General features: G+C 41.2%; 1 protein-coding gene across 7 annotated transcripts in view; it reads right to left on the minus strand.

Annotated features, from left to right (window-relative positions):
- LOC143019652 (guanylate kinase-like) overlaps positions 1–17,657 on the minus strand; it is a 53,673-nt gene that overhangs the window by 16,696 nt on the left and 19,320 nt on the right. Inside the window, exon 1 of one of the 7 annotated variants that reach the window (XM_076175545.1) lies at positions 6,465–6,615. The exons of the other annotated variants lie outside the window; for them this stretch is intronic. The gene's annotated coding sequence lies outside the window, so the exon portion shown is untranslated. Of the gene's footprint in view, positions 1–6,464; positions 6,616–17,657 lie in introns of those variants that run through there. 7 annotated transcript variants of the gene reach the window in all.

A 17,657-nucleotide genomic window follows, 5' to 3' on the forward strand; every position in this document is an offset into this window, starting at 1 on the left:
CCAAAGTGACAATATTTTTCGACACGGGTTCCCCAGTTATCATTATGTCAGTACACAGTTTCCACAAATTCAGCACTGAAACAAAATGTGTCACCATTCTGGAACACCCTGACGTCAACCTTTGTAATGTAGATGGTGTACCATTCCCAACCATTGGTAAATTCTCTCTAGACATTAGCTTCAAAGATGAGTGCCCAGCCATTCCAGTTACCACCTACATAGCTGACGTTTGCTTTCCTATCCTCATTGATGAAGCAACATATCATTTACCCTGCTCAACATGGCATCATTTACGCTAATCATTTCCTCCCTGCATTGCCATTAGCGACTCCCTACAAAGTCAACCACATCAACGTGGCCGAGCTGGCAGAACTTGATTCAACGTCAACTAATTGTAGCCCCAGCGCTCAAATTCACTCTGCTTCATCACACGAGGATGCACAAGCTGTTAACTCAAATGGCACCGCCACACATAGTCCCACAACTCTAACTTTACCATTTCACTGACAGGTGTGGACATGCATTCAAAGCGTAACAGACGCACTAACTCCTCCCGCATGTCCAGCTCACAACAAAACGCCCTGTAAATACTATTGATGTTTACATTGTTTACATCCTCAACTCTCTGGACCCTATTGTATTATTGGACATGAGTCAATGAGCAAAGTAAAAGCATTCATTTTGCACGATCTTACGGAGAACGTCTTGCACAAATATCATATCAAAAGAGTTCCACGCGGCCTCGAAATAGAGACCGTTCCTTCTCAGACTCACACTATCCCTGCAATAGAGGACCATCACCAATCCTCTCAACCAAAACCTCCAGTTCCCCTTCCCCACTATAATCTTCGAAATCGAACTTCATGAATGTATATTGCCTAGGTAAATGGAAACAATATCTACTTTCTGCATGTTCATACAATTAAATATATTTCCTTTTATTCACGTTTACCGATACCACCATTCTTACACCATTTTGTGTATCTTCATGCCAAGGTCCTGAAAAAGGCCTTGTTTTGTTTTGTTTTCTATCTTTCATAGCACCAATCTCACTGGGGACAGTGAGAGATAGCGGACCGAGCCATGTTATCATCTCCCTTCGATGCCTAGCGTGCACACGCGCGCACGCACACATATGCTACGAAAGGGTACTCCGACGTCTTCGCGGATCTCCCGAGGGAAAAGCCAATTGTCCGAGTGACCCAAGCTCACCCTTTCCAGGCGACGCCCCTAGCGAACAATAGGCTCAACGCATCTCAGGTCAAGCCATCTGAAGCCCTCTACTTTAACAAAGAAGCCGATAGGACACCTACGCGGACAAGAGCTTCATCCGGGGCCTCTCGCCGTCGCTCAATTCGAAGCGACGAAACCTTTTATATACCAAGTTTTGGCAACATTGTACATAATTTATATATAAAATGTTCCTGGCAACCCTCCGAATCTTGAACGGAGCTTACCTTGTATTTGTAGGCCAGAGAGCTGTCTGGCACATTAAAAGCAACAATCACCACCAGACTACTTTGCCACTTAAATGTAGAAGTTAAACATACACTCTACATATATACGCATACACACACATGTGTATGTGTATATATACACACACATACACGCACACACACACACACACATATATATAATATATATACAACCAAAATACTCCACAAAAAAGGAGAAATCTAGGACAACACACAAAAACTATAGATGAGAATATCAATATACTTATATAATGATAAAAAAAAAAAAAAAATTAACCCACCCTTTATCCATGATACAACTGAAGCAAATCAAGGGAAAATCACATCGCCAACTAGCACTTCTCCAAAACAAGCTGCAAACCCATAGCTCCAGAAAACAGGAAGATAACAAAAAATATATGCAAGATAAAACCAGGCACAAAAGATACCCCTTCCTTTTCCAATAAAGAAATTGATACATAAATAAATAAAGGTCTTGACAAATACGTTCAACCATCCCCGGAAGTTCATACATACATATACCAAGGGCTTTTCCCTCTTACAAGGATGAAAAAGCCCTTGGTATTACTCCTTTTCCTTCTCATGTAAGCAGGAAGTACAACAAAACTCAAAATATCTAGAACAGAACACACATAATCCCTGTCTTAAAATCAAACCCTCAGAAAACATATGCTACAGACCCATTTCACTCTTATCCTACTGTGTTTTTTCAGTTTGTTGTGACTGAGTTACAACTCTCGAGAGTGATCATGGGGAAGGTGGATGCATGAGAGCTTGCTCGAAGAGACCATGGGTACTGGCCTCGGCGTGTGAGTGAAGCGACTGGCCTCTGCGTATGAGTGAAGCAACACGCTCCCTGGCGAATCCACCCCAATTGATGACGACTGTGTTATTTAATGGGATGAATGAGTAAGGTTGAAAGCTATTGCATAGACTTGTGTGCCTATCATGTGCTGTTCTATGGGAAGTAACCACTGGAGTCTGGACGGTTTCACCTTGCCATCTAGGGCCACAGATGACAGTTACAGGAGTGAGTCTCTTATAAACAATCAGAGTTGCCCGCAATGTGATCTTCCTCATCGTGCACAAGACCTACGAGGCAATCATCGAAGTCTATGGAGGGGGGTCACCAATTGCCTATTGATGTGTAGTAACGTTTTTTTTTTTTTCGGCGGTTACATCGAAGCACGCTACAACAGAATAGAATACCGACGCATCTAACAGGAATAAAGAGGTTATCACACTGGGCTATTTTTCGTCCAACCTCCGATTAATCGGCGGTACCACCCACCTACATAACTCCGGTAAACTATTTTGTTTCCTCAACCAAAATACATAGAATGTCTTTTGATATGCTGAAGGAAATTTATTATCCTCCAACATATCAGTTTCTTTCCCAAATTCTACGGGCTGCAAATCTGCTCCAGACAGTCGGAGGAAAAATAGCCCAGTATGATAACGTCTTAAGACTGCTTCACAACCGAGTTGCAACAACAACGCGCGCTGCCAACGAATATATGGGTATGATGATAATTAAAAAAGACGTCACGATCTTAAAGTCGCGCCACATATTGTGGCTCTACTCCCCTTTCGTATTAACTTTTGTAATTTATAGTATTTTAGTACTTCTTTATAAATAACCAGAGCTTCTATCCTATGGGGACTTTATCGCACTTAAGTCATAAAGATGGCACAGTATGAGATAAATCAAGACAACGATCTAAGAGTCAAGTGCTCTGCAAGGTATTGCATTTGAACTGGTATCATACAGTGAGTTATATAGTCTCCTGAAACATGGCCCGTGTTCAAACTGCAAGCTCTTAAAAAGCTCTATTCTGATATGATTTAAGAGCTCGGTGCTAAGAATGGGCAGTTGCACACAACACAATTTCAGGAACGCATTCCTGCTGCAGTACCAGATTTGCAAGCGCAAAATAAAGGCAAAGTGCCTCTGGTATTCACGAAAGATATTGGTCCTGCTTTAAAAGATGCATGTGGCACTGACTATGATACAGAGGGCAAAGGCTGCGAATATTATAAGCAGATAAATTTTCAAGATCAGGCAAACATTTAATGGTCAGTTTATAGAGAACTGTCAACAGAAATATGTATGTTCCAACAACAGTGACTTCACTGATAAGCATGATACTGAATGGTCCAAATATAAAAGATCAGTTAGGCTTGGAAGGCCTCGATTCACAGGCATCTCTAACAATCTCTCAGTTGGTTGCTTTCAACACCGTGAAATCTAGGTCTCTATCTGCTCTCGTTATGGGGCATGTCCGCCACAGCTGAGATCGTGAAACCCCAGCTTCAATCTATCTTGCATATAAAAGTGCATGGTGTAACCATAAAGCGTGAGCTGGTGGACACATTTCATAGTATGGGTCTTTGTATTTCATATCCAAGATTGCTCTCCGTGTCTGCAGATATGACAATCAGTGTTTGCCACATGTGCAAAGAACAAGGGGTTGTGTGTCCTACACAGGTGTCCAGTGGCGTGTTCACAACAGCTGCTACTGATAACGTCGACCACAACCCCAGTTCTACTGTGGTGCACACATGTACCCCACAAATATGCTTGTAGGTGCAAAATGATGCATGAGAGTTGTATGGTATAGTTTGGCCTGACTCGACGCTCGAAGGCTATGATGGGTCATCCCAATTAGGTCGCGTCTAGTCAAGGCGTCAGATCGGGCCTGGGTATATATACCGCCTGCTCAGTCAGTCAGTCACCGTCTGATATTCATTCAGTCGGTCAGTCAGTCAGCTTGACCTCTGTTCTGTAGCACGTCGCTAGGCCTTCGCGGTCGGTCCCCCACGTGGGGACCGCGCCATGTCAGTCCTTAGGCCGACGCACAAGTATCCACCAGAATAAAGCGCATAAGCCGCACCGAGTGTCAATCTCTCCCTACGTCACCTAGTCCAGTAACATACGCCCGTATGTTACACTACCACTTCAATGGATTCTTTTCATGGAACCAGGATTTCCCTAGCACAACATCCACGAGAAGGCAAGCTAGATACGAAGAGAGATCATCCCATCATCACTGGGTTGGTGACCAATGAGAAACAAATATCCAGCCTTCCAACAAGCTTCACAAATGTTCAACCAGTTGTTCTGTCAAAGAAGGATCCTGTAGTCCCATTGATACATGGACCTGCATCTCCCACAATATTGCTATCAAATACTAGTACTCCTGTGAAACAGCGTGCTTGATTGGAGAATGTGAGAAAGGTCCTGGACAAACCAGACCTGAGCGAGTCAGATGCCGTCTCGTGGGCAGCCTTCCATGCCAGTCTGCAGACGTCACGTCTGTACCCTGCCACAGTGGCCTTGATGCCACTTTTTACAGAAATGGCACAAACACCTGCAATGATCAAGCATGCCATGGATGTTGTAAGGGCAGCTACTCAGGCTGTGAACCCTGATCAAGTTCCTTTGTTGGTGATGGACCAACCTCTCTTTGCCCGTGGCAAAATGATTCAGTGGGCAGTCACGGTGAAGGCAAGATTGTGCTGATGCTGGGTGCAATGCACACTGAGATGACCTTCTTCAAGGTCCTCGAGACCTGCTGACAGACAATGGATGGACCATAGTCACATAACCTGTTGGTGTTGCAACCGATGCTGTTGCTATCTCGCATCTCAAAGCAGCACACCTGACTAGGACACGCCATGTCCACACTGTCACTGCAGCTGTGCAACTGCGAAGGGGACTGTTTCCAAACTTAGGCACCTTAGGTCGCTTTCACATGAGCGTTTCCGTACGCGAGTTCGGTTGCGCCGCGTTTTAACTTTCACTGGAGTTCAATGGGACCTTTCACACGACGCGTTTTGCAGACGTGTGAAAGGTCCCATTGAACTCCATTGAAAATTAAAACGCGGCGCACCCGAACGCGCGTACGGAAACGCTCTTGTGAAAGCGGCCAATCTGAAGCCTTTTGTGACTTAAATGTACCACTTGATAAATCAACAGTATTCATTCTGGTCTTGTGGTGAGTGGTTATGAAGTTCAAAGTTATGTAACAAACGACAAAACAAATTGTTTTGTCGTTTATAAAGATGATCTGTCATTCAATCTGTTTATTTGTTGAAATTAATGTTCAATGTTAACTGTTGTGTTTATTGTGTAGATTCAGATAAATACTTCAAGAACAATTGTATATCAAATATTTGATCCATTGTGGTGGAAAAATTCAAGTTTTATACTGACAAAATGCACAAAAAACAGGTCCTTTCCCATTTGTATTCAGAGATTAAAAAAAAAAAAAAATGTTTGCAGTTTTGGTCAATAGGGGGCTCTGATTCCATTTTCTATTATCAAGAGATGGTTCTTATTAAATATTTTAGAAACCTGCCAAGTTTCATATTCCTAACTTAAAAAATAAAATATTTAAGGCCATTTAATTAATTTTTGTAACGTCCGCCACATGGCAAGATGTTAGTTCCTGCTGTGGCCACCAGGGGACCCGTGACAGCTTGCCTCCATATCCCAAAATGTTCACCTAGGGTTACTCTATAAGTGTGCTGATTTCCATGCTTTTAACCCAAAAATGCCCGATCTTAGGCTTAAATCCCTCACTTAATTATTACCCGGGGCTTGAGATGCTCGTGTGCAATTCACCACGACCTTGGATCATCAAGGAGACGATCGACTACTATTTCCCTCTCAAATTCATTTGAGCTCCGTGGGTTGTATGGCCAAAACTATGGTTAACATTGTAACCACACACACACACACCACCTTGCTCAAAAGAGAGCATGGCAGCTTGCAGTGTTGAATTTTTGTTTTTTTTTCAGGCTGTGAGAGGGGACCTATCTTGGGACCACTGAGTTTGCAGCCCAATATGCTACCACTGCACCAGCAAGCTGTGTGTGTTTGTGGAGGAAAGGGGTTTTGTGCGCTCTACTGTATATACTCATACTAATTCTTTGAGTACAACTCTAAATGATAAACGTGGTAACTAATAAAACCAGTATTCTTACAAATCACACGCTGATGTCGATGACGATGAAGCCGTCGATTATCGTAAACGTTGAGTCGGTTGGATAGACGAGAAATTCAAACTTGAACAGCTCACCAATTGTCTACGACAGCCAGCGACGTTCTGCGCCTTTTCCTCGCCAGCGACGATACAGAGAACTCGAGGGAGGGAGAGGAGGTGGGGGAGGTGTAGTGGACATGTAACAGTTAACCAGGGTCACAAGGGGGGGCGGCGAGAGATTGATACTTCATCGATTATTGACTGGCGAGGAATACGATGCTGACCAGGAGCAGATAGCAATCATAAGATCACCGCTGACAAACGCGTCTGTGTTGCAAGCACTCAAGAGTGTTCTTGTGAACAAAAGGGCCCTGAAGCCTTACAAAAGTTCATCTTCATGCAGAAGCAGAACACGAGAAACCATCCCAAGGACTGCAAGCTGGAGAATCGATTTCTCGCCTTTCAAGGGGCGAGCAGCTCTGGTATTTGACCTGATATTTAATACACCTAGAGAGCAGCTCTCAGAGAAGACAAGTAACTGTCGTGGAATATATAAACACAGTTGCCCTTCCTTTTATGGACGCTGATTCAAGTCAATAATTTATGTGATGCTCCCTACCCTAATTGGAACGTATTGGAAAAGTGCTAAGCTCATGGCCCGCCTCTGTGTATCCATCGATCCAACTATACTTTATCTAATTTACTTATTTATTTTTCTTTGCTGGACTCTTTCCTTTTAAAATGTTATCTCATACTTTGATGCACATGTGAGGCAAGTTGTTTTTCTTTTTATCTGTCCAGCGCCTAGACTTTTTCTTTTTAACATTTTACAGGACTTCTCATTTTGGCCGCTCCCTTCACAACACGTCAGGTCCTCTCTCGTTTCCTCTAACGAAAGGAGATGCATTTCTTGCTAATCTTTCCTTATACAGTCTGTCTGCGTGAACTGGAAACTATTTTGTTCTCTATATCATCTCCATTTTATTTATATCCCTATTGTGTAAAGGCATTGCCACTGCTGTATATTCTTATTCGGGGCGGATCAAGGTTCTCATTATTTAATTTTCTTTTACCATCTCTGTCCCATTTTTACGTGTGTTTCACCAACAATCTTGCTGATGTGCTTATCGGGTGACAAATTACCCCTAATGACCTACCTACACACCCACATCTTCTTTCGCTTAATATGCTGCATTTGTGTGCACGTGTGTGTGTGTGTGTGTGTGTGTGTGTAATTACCTAATTGCATTTACTTTATTATAATACAAAGGAAAAGAACAACGCTCGAGGAGCCCTACCTCTTCCTTTTCATTAACGATACAATGCTTAAAATCAATGTGTGTTGGTTTACTTAAGAATTAAATATCATGTATCACCCAATGTATGGATAGTGTGACCTTCACTCACCACACACCCATCTCCTTTCTCAAGGGTGACAGTTACGATTTGCATTCACGTAGAGGAAGCTTTCACGCACTACGCGAGACTCGAACCCGGTACCTCAACGCTGGCAGCTCATGACACTATTACACGTAGGATATGGCCGGGCACGGTTGACCTTTGCCAAGTGTACCAGACATATTAATAATTGATGGATCGAGAACCGGAGAAGTCGGTCTCATGCACCGTCACAGGATTAGTGACGTCATCTAGCCTCACAGTGCCCTCCTTCCATGCAGTTGCCCTTGCATCTTTCCGCGTCCCATCCACGAACCCCCAATTGAAAAGGGCCACAAAGGACCGTGACCCTTCTAGATGCCCTTGAAGTCGTCATAGACAGTGGATCCTTTCTGAAACGAGTCACCATCAACCGCGGCCCATGAACAGGACCACGACCCCCCACACTGCATTAGAGTGTTATCACACTGGGCTAGTTTTCCTCCGACTATTGGAGCAGATTTGCAGGCCGCAGCTTTCGGGAAGGAATCTGATATGCTGGAGGAAAATATTTTACCTCCAGCATATCAGACATTATATATTTGTTGAGAAAACAAAATACTTTGCCATGGTGACCTTAAGGCGGAAATTCTGGAGGTAGGCGGTATCGCCGATTAATCGGAGGTTAGAGGAAACATAGCCCAGTGTGATAACCCCTTTAGGTATGCAGTTGGCAATGTCGACGTGCATGTATGTACGGTCTGAACCTTGCGATGTATAAACTCAAACAGAGCTCGCTCTCTCTCTCTCTCTCTCACGCGCGTGTGTGTATTTACTTTGTGCACGGGGTTGGAACTGTACTTGAGGTCCCGTTTCTTTGCCTCCACTCATCAAACGTTGCCTTAGATTAATTTACGGTGTTGGTTTAGATTATATTCTCTATCCAACTTTAGTGTCCATGCAATCGCGCCAACGTTTAATATTAACAACCAGGAGATTCTCTCTTATACATATCTGGTTGAATACAGTGGCGAGTTTCGCGTTCAGATTTCAAAAAATTCTTCACGTCGTCTAATCGCTTAACTATTCTCTCAACACAAAACATGGCGTAGAAGTGGTACTAGTGATACTAGTGTCAGCTGTGGTACTGGTGGTGGTGTGATAGTAGTAGTACTAGTTGCCCGCTATGACAATGATGTAGGACACCATGACAATGGAAGAAACTGAGGGTCCTTTCGGGGTCACACCTGAGGTTAGCGCTGCAGTCAGTGAAGACATGCGAGAGTGTATGTGAAGTAGTTTGGTAGTGTATGTGATTCGCCATTGTCTTGGATCACGTGTTGGACTCGTGATCGACAGCTTTTCCCCCCTCCCGGAAGAGAACTCGAGTTCATGCATGACTGATCTATGGGTAATGCTGTGACCTTACACGCACACAACTCCCCGCCCATGAGAGTTGGAGTAACGACTCGCAGCGCAGCGACACAGAAATTACTCTAGCCCTGGGCGGGATTCAAACCCGGACCGCCGTAGTGGCAGCCGGGAACTCTACCAACTGCGCCAACGAGTCGTGTGTCCTATGTGTGTCACCTGTGCTGTATGATGCCCACTGTGTACTCTATCTGTTCAGATTCTTGTGAGGGCGGCCATGGATCCTGTTGAACTCCAGACTGTAGGCCTGTGTCAGTGTGTGTTTTGTGTGTATTTCTGTTTACGTTGAACATGGGCGGGGGTGGCGGGATACATTGGTGTTCTGAAGCTTAATATGTCTGTGTATTGATTGAGTGGTCTTTCCTGTAATTAATGTGACGAGTGTTGTTGTTGCTCCGGAAGTCACGTCCTGTTTCCCATGCACGTCGAGAGGACTGCCGCGTGCACGTGATCTATGGGTACTGTCGGGGGTGCTGGGGTGGAATGTCACTTTCACGGGCTTTGTTTGAGCCCATATGATGGGTGTTTATGGAAGACACCTTGCAAGAGATAAAGTGGGATGGAGATTGGAGGCGGGGGGGAGGGGTGGAATAGAGAAGCTACAGCTATTAGAGCAGCGGCGGCCACTCTAACAGCTGACGGAGCTCATAGGGGCATTGAAGGCGGCAAAGGCGGTTCACAAGACCTTCAACTGATCCTGCTATTGCTTTAGTTTTTCAATTCTAAACCTACGAATGCACTTCGTTCCCGCGAAGAATTTCGTATTGGCTAATGACAGACGATTTCATCCCGCTAGGACAAATTCCTCTTGTGAGTTCCAAGGTGATCTGCACCATCTTAGGACTGCGCAGGGCGATTTACCGATCCAATGACCAGGACCAACTCGAGATCGCGCAAAGGTCGGATTGCGCATTCTTGCGGTCTGTCAAATCTTGAACATGTGGGTTAAGTTACAATGTAAAAAGTTCTGGAATAATTTCAATACATTTACAAGAATATACACTATCGATCAACTCACGAGGACATTTAGTTCTTATTAAGGATTTCATTCAAGCCAGACGATGTCGTCCACCCTAGAGAAATTCCGCATCCTGTTTGTGGAAATTTTTCTTAATCTTTATTCATTTATTTGCTCATTTCGAGGAAGGGTCATGAAGGTACAGCCATATCCAGCCCAGTCATGGGAATAGATATGGATTGCAGTTCACCGTCGCTTCTATCCTCCGAGTCCTGAGAGGAGTTACCGGGAATAACAGGGGGCATGTACATCATGGCTGCCATCGGAAGACTTAGCCAGAGGATGAGCGTGATCTCGCATGCCATTAACTTTTATTCATTAATCAATTCCTTCATCTGTCATGTTGGTCAATATGGCGTGTGGGGCTCATATCTAGAAGTTTATAGGCGTCGTCCACCTCCACCACTTCCTCCTCCTCCTGTGGAGGTCCCACCTTCCTCTTCCACCCTTCATAAAGAGGCCCACCCCTCCTCCTCTGCCATCCACATGAAGCCTCAAGAGGAATCTTGTCCTTCCCGTTCCCTTATCTTTAGCCTCCACTTCATATCCAAATGGGAGTTTTCCCTCCATTTCCTCCATACCCCTCCCCACCACCCTGAAGACCTTGCTACCCCCCCCCCACACACACACACAAACCCACCTCCCTCTGTTCGCCGGCGGCCCTGCACGCTACCCGCCTCCTGGATTAATAACCAATTAAGCGATTATGGATCCTCTCCACTGACGACGCAAACTTCCATCGGAGAAATGATACCGTGATCTGTTCTTAACCGCCGTTAAAACTTCATTCCGAACCCTTTCGATACGGTGACCTGGCTCAGGGAGACTGTTCCTGAAACAGGTCATTATCTGTACCTGTGGGGAGAGGTTGCTTTGGTCTGAAGCTTGGCCTCGATCTTCCGAAACCCATCGTCATACGATTTCGTACAACTGTGAGGGTGACCATCGCCCCTCCCACCTAGAGTTGCATAAAACTGCATACAAGACCCATAGGCACTGTGTTGAAAGCGTGAATGGCTTATATCGCATTGACAGCAATAAAATCTATACTTCATGATACCCTTGAAGAACTCATTAGTGTTGCATGTAACTTCTCTTATTAATGAATAATGCGAGAAACAAAAACCTCGATTCGGTATACGATTGTCGGTTCATAATATGAATATTACATTTACATGTAATTACCATTTGGTCATCGACATGCTTTTCATGGTCAAAGAAATTAATTCTACACATAAATGCTTAAAGAAAAAAAAAATATATATATATATATATATATATATATATATATTTGTTCAGCTCATGTGTATTTAATTTATTCTATTTAAACATTTCATGTGGTGTGGGCCACACTATCCTCATGTTGATGTTATTTTAGAAACCTAGACTGAATTGAATCTGACTAGAGGAGTTAGCCTCGACGTTATCCTAATCCCAGTGCTTCTCTAAATAGGATTCTATGTAAGTTTTGAGTATGTGGGTTCCACCTTACCACTCTAGCAGTCCATCTTCGCAAGAGATAGAGAAAGATAGAGATAGATTTGTGACCATTGCTCAAATGAATAAGGTTGGAGAACACACACACAAAAGCATTCTCACAATTATTAATCTTCTTTCTGATGTTCTCAGTTTTTCGGACTGTAGGTCTCCCTTCAAGAGGATGGGCAAAGACCCTGTCCATAGTCTTCCATTTTTAATTAACATTTCAATTACAGGGAGTCTTCTTCAGAACACTATAAATAAATTACAGCCTTTCACAATTACATAATTCACAAATGGCAATTATACACAGAACGCACAGGTTGCCAATGCTTAAAGCTATGCTTCCTGTGTATAGTTGTCAATTGTGTATTATGTAACTGTGAAAGACTATGATTTATTGATACTATTCTTAAAAAATGGAAGACTATAGACAGCTTGTTTTTGCCCATCCTTCTGAAGCAAGACCAACTGTCAGAAAAATTGAGAACATCAGAAAGAAGATTAATAATTGTGAGAATGATGTTATGTTCAACTGAGTTTATACATACATACAGGGTAACAGACATTTAGAAAAAGTTAGGTGAAAATGTGGTGTGTGCAAAAACGATACATGAATTTAAAAACAGTCTAGATAAAACAAGATATGAAGACGGGACACCATGAGCATAGCTCCCCTTCCCGTAAAATACAACTAGGTAAATATATATATATATATATTATATATATAAATAAATATAGAAGTGGGATAAACAACTGCTTTTATGTATGTATCCAGTAATTACTATTATACAGGTTTAAATGTGCAATATTTTTCATGAAAAGGTTTTGTATCAATCTTCCTCCTTAATAGGGAGGTAGCCAGCCAAGGCATGCATCCATCCTCACTCATACCACTCTCATCTGTCACACATTTTCCTTTTACCTTAGCTCCTTATTTAAAATGGTTAGTTTTTTGGGGGGCTCTGTGAGAATATTGAATTGGACCAAGTCACTGAATTAGTGGTCGTATATGTTTTTCATTCTTATTTCATATATAACTTATTTATCATAAAAATTGGGGTTCAAAGACTAATTCTACGAGGTTTCCATTGAAGATCAATAACTTTCATTGCATTACTCTAATTTGGTCCCCAAAATGTATTAATGGGTTTGGGAACTTAAAAGTTGCATTTTGCTAATCAGACATGTGGGAATGGAATTTGTTGTAACCTTGAGAATGAAATAAATTGTTGATTTGAGACTCTTACTGTGGAAGGTATGTCAACTATGTTTTTTTATTAAATGTACGGAGACAGTAATTATTTTTCTTTTGTTGTCCAAAACCTGTGTTTGCAAATCTTTTTAGTAGGTTTATTTTCTTGTTGGATTTCACCTTCAGATCTTTTACAGAAAGAAACCCTGGGCTGTTCTCTGCACTGAATTAGTGTGAGACTGCTTCTATGTCACTGGCTGAAAGTACTAAGAAGTTGCTGGTTGTCAATTCTACACACATAAAAGGTGGAAAAAACACAATTTAAGTTGATAAAGCTCTGGGGAGCGTGTCAAAATGGAGGTGAGGGAATTGACAAGTTCTGAAAATGGGCAGCCGGGTGATCATTTTTTCTGCTGCCAATTTCTAATATAACCTTTTCTTTTAATGTTTGTGAAAGAGTTATAATTTATAAGATATAACTAAAACAAAATTTTCACTAAAAACATATCAGGTTAGCACACAATATTTTGATAACATTTATATAAAATGCGAATTTGGAAAACTTTCAATTTAGTAATCCTTTCTCAAAATGTTTTAAGCATTAGAATAAATGACAATCTATGAAAACTAATGAAACATGAACTATTCATACAAAACATGCCAAGCCAAAGTTGTACAACCACACACTACTTAAATAATTTGAGAAAGAGATGAACATGCATAACTATTATAACACCAATATTAAAGGATGACAAATACAGTCTGGGTCACAAGTGATGTCCCAAAACACAAATCAGAAATCATATAGTAATGTTCTGAAACATAGCAATATAGAGGTATTCATGCATTACTACATGCAATATCTACACTTTACCCATTATAGGTTTTTTCACTGTAACTTTTATATGACATGCTTACAGCTCCACAGCTTTACATGAACACTGGGTTATCATCGTTCACTGAAAATGAGAAGTATCCAAAAAATACTGTTCAGTACATATTTTACAGGATATAAAAACTGTCATCTCTTCCCAGCAGATTTCTTTACAATTAAAGTCATCCATTATAACTATTCTTCCTCCATCTTCCATTATCTTATTGTTATCCTTGTGTCTTCTAACATATTTTTGTGTTCTCTCTCTTCCCATGAAGCTGTTTCAGGAGGCACGTAATCTACAACAAACTTCCTGCTCTTCCCATCCCTGTCCTCCACTTCCATCATGATCATCTCAACTCTATTCTTTCCATATGTGACATTCCTCAAATTTATATCCTTCTTAGTCAGGAACATAACTCCACCCCCTTGTTTTACCCCTCTGTTTCTAATCCAATAATTATAAACACCATATCCTACACTGTTGGGTGGTAGTGGACCTTTCAATTTTGTCTCTACATTTCCCATTATATTCGGTTCTTTTTCCTTCAGGTAATCATTCAGTTCGTTCAAGCCTGTTATAAGCCATCTACATTTGTGTAAGACACTTTTAACTTTCTGCTACTTCCATCGTGTTTTCTGTCTCCTTTCCGTTTTTCTCTGCTATGAACCATTTCCTCACTTTCATATCCACTACTCTCCAATAGAATTTCTTTGTCTGACTGTTCTTTTCTCATTTTTTTCCTTAGCTTCTAGTCTTTTTGTTTTCTCCTCCTCTCCTTCCTCTTTATTCATCTCTCTTTTTATCCATACCTGTTTATACTGATCACTTTTTGCTAGTTTCCCTGATTTTGCTATTCTGCTGTCGTTTGTGACCTGAATTTAACCTTAATTGGTCTGGTCTTATTTGTATTGTATTTCCCTATTCTATATATTTCTTCAATTTCTTTCCCTGCTTCTTGTTCCTCTTGAACTACTTCTAATATCTTGTTTACCTTTTCTTTCCCCTCTTTTACTCTTGTAGTCCTATTTGGATAAAACTTCTCTTCCATACCTAATATAATTATATATTTCTTTTTAGCCGCTAAGCCTCTTACTATATTCTCCTCCCTCATCACTTTAATAACTGTGTCCTTAGTTTGTTCTTTCATCTGTTGTGTCACTATATATCTAAATTCAATTTTGTAGTTCTCTTGGACTTTTCTCCAACCCTGTACCTCATTTGCTATGGACACTTTATTCTCTTTATTATTATTAATTCCTCATTCTCATCTTTTACTTCTTTTAACTGTCTTTTTAATTCTTCTATTTCTTTGTTTAGGTTTTGGTTCTCCTTCTTTAGTTCTTCCAATTTATCAACTCTTTGTGTAATGTGTAAGTTGACTGAACCTAACCTCCCACTGTTCGTTCATTTTCTCTAGTTTTTCCTCTAGACTTGCTAATTGGGGGGAGGTTGTCATCCCCTCCCTCATTAAATCCATGGAAATAATGATCTCCACTTTCTATTGTGTTGTTCTTATCTATATTTCTCATTTCAATGCCTTTACTGATATTTTCGACTTCACCTGCATCGTCTGCAGCCCTTTTGTTTACATTCCTTCTGACGTCCGCGGGAGTCCGTTCGTCTCCGTCATTTTCTTCCATTTTCCTCACTAATCCCTCCCCTTTTCCTTTTTCTTCAGTTGCCCACTACACCACAAGCTTTCCCCTTCCCTAATAATACAACACAGGTAATACCTCGTAGTTGAAATATACGAAAATTTAGTTTTTTCCAGAGTTCCAATCGTCGCCGTCTCTCTGCCAATCGTGTGTGTGTGTGTATTTACCTAAGTGTAGTATCCAGGAAAGGAGCAATGCTTGTTGGGTCCTATCTCCTATTCTCTAATTTTCTAACATACCTAGACTGAAAGTTATGTACAATTCCAACTTAATTTATATCCTTAATTTCCAGTTATCATATTTAGATTTGAACTCCTGTATTATTTGAGCTTGGGCTATATCACCTTCTAAGCTATCCCACATATTTATCAATCTATATGGAAAACTGTATTTCTTCACATGCTTTTGACACAAGGTCTGTCTTAATTCACTCCTGTGACCTTTTAAAGCCTTACCATCTTTAATCAGGAGTGTGTGTGTACAAATGGGGTTACACCATTCATACTTTTTTCTTGAACTACATGGGAGGTGCTCAGATAAGAGGGAGGGTGGGAGGGGTGTGGAGTGTATTCAGGGATGAAATGGGTGGGAATGATTTTATGCCTTTCCCTTTTTGGCTACCTCCCTTGTAAGGGGGAAAAAGCCTTGGTATATGTATGTATATACATGGGAGAAAAACCAGGACAAGAGAAAAATAAGAATGGAAGAGACTGTAAGAGACCATAAGGCCTACACTAGACAGTTCCATGTCCCTCACCACCTGTCATCCATATTCATCAAGTTATCTAATATTATCTTAAAACAATCAATTGTTTTAGCACTCACTACATGGTTACCAAGTCTGTTCTATTTGTTAACCACTCAGATGATAATCCAGTTCTTGCCTATTTCAATCTTGAACTTGTACAATTTAAATCCATTACTATGAGTCCTGTCCTGCCATCTTAATATGATGACCTTGCCTACATCTTTGTTAAAGCCCTTGACCCATTTGAATATCTCTATTAGACCCATCCCATACTCTTTGTCTTTCTAGAGTGTAAATTAAGGTGCCTAAACCTGTCTTTGATAAGTTTCTAAGCCCTTGTATCATTTTGGTTATTCTCCTCTGTACTGATTCTAATGAATTAATATCCATTCTTTAGGATGGAGACCACAATTGTACTGCATAGTTAAGGATAGGTCAATTGCCAGATAGTTTAATGGTTACCTCTGTACTTCCATTTGTAACCATCCTAGCAATAAATCCTAATGACATGTTAGCTCTATTCCTTGCATTAATGCACTGTTTCCTGGATTTAAGGTCCAGACTCACTACCACTCCAAAGTCCTTTTCACATCCTGTTTTCTTTAAATTGGCATTATCTGAGCTATACCTGTTAGATGGGTTGGGTAATCCTACATTTAACACACTGCACTTTGAGATATTGAATTCTATTTACCATTTCTTTGACCATGCAAACAATTTATTAAGATCTTCCAGCAGTATCCCAGCATTTTCCCTTAGCCTAACATGGTGTCCTATTTTAATGTCATCTGCAAATTTATTAGCATCACTATCAATCCCATTGTCCAAGTCATATAATGAACAATAAGGGACCCAAAAATGAGCCCTAGGGAACTCCACTCTTAACACTACCCAATTTGGATTTTACACTATTAAGGGTGACAAACTGCTTTCTGTCACTAATCCATGCTCTAATACATAGGCCTTGATCCTATTTAGTAATCTCAGGTGGGGCACACTGTCCAATGCTTTTCTAAAGTCAAGATATATAACATCATAACTATTACTGTTTTCTGCTGTCTTGTAAACATTGGTGTAAAAGCACAAAAGATTATGACCTATGCTTGGTGAACCCATACAGTGAGTCATGAATCAGATTATGTTTCTCCAAATGTTCCCTGATACTATTTGGTACTGGTATCAGTCACTTTTTTTATACACAGGGTAATAGTGGCAGTATTCTTGTCCCTTACTATGGGGAGCTATATATAAAAGTGGAGCAAATCGTTCGACAAGGTGCCCCACCAGACTTCTAAAAAATGTCAAAGCCCATGGCATGGGAGGTAAAGTGTTTGAATTAATAAGAGCAGAGATCAATGACAGAAAACAGTGGATCATAAATAGTGTAAAATCCAAATGGGGATGCATTACTGG

This window comes from Oratosquilla oratoria, chromosome 37 (assembly GCF_046742065.1).
Source record: "Oratosquilla oratoria isolate Oo_2021 chromosome 37, ASM4674206v1, whole genome shotgun sequence".
In the NCBI taxonomy this organism is placed as follows: domain Eukaryota; kingdom Metazoa; phylum Arthropoda; class Malacostraca; order Stomatopoda; family Squillidae; genus Oratosquilla; species Oratosquilla oratoria.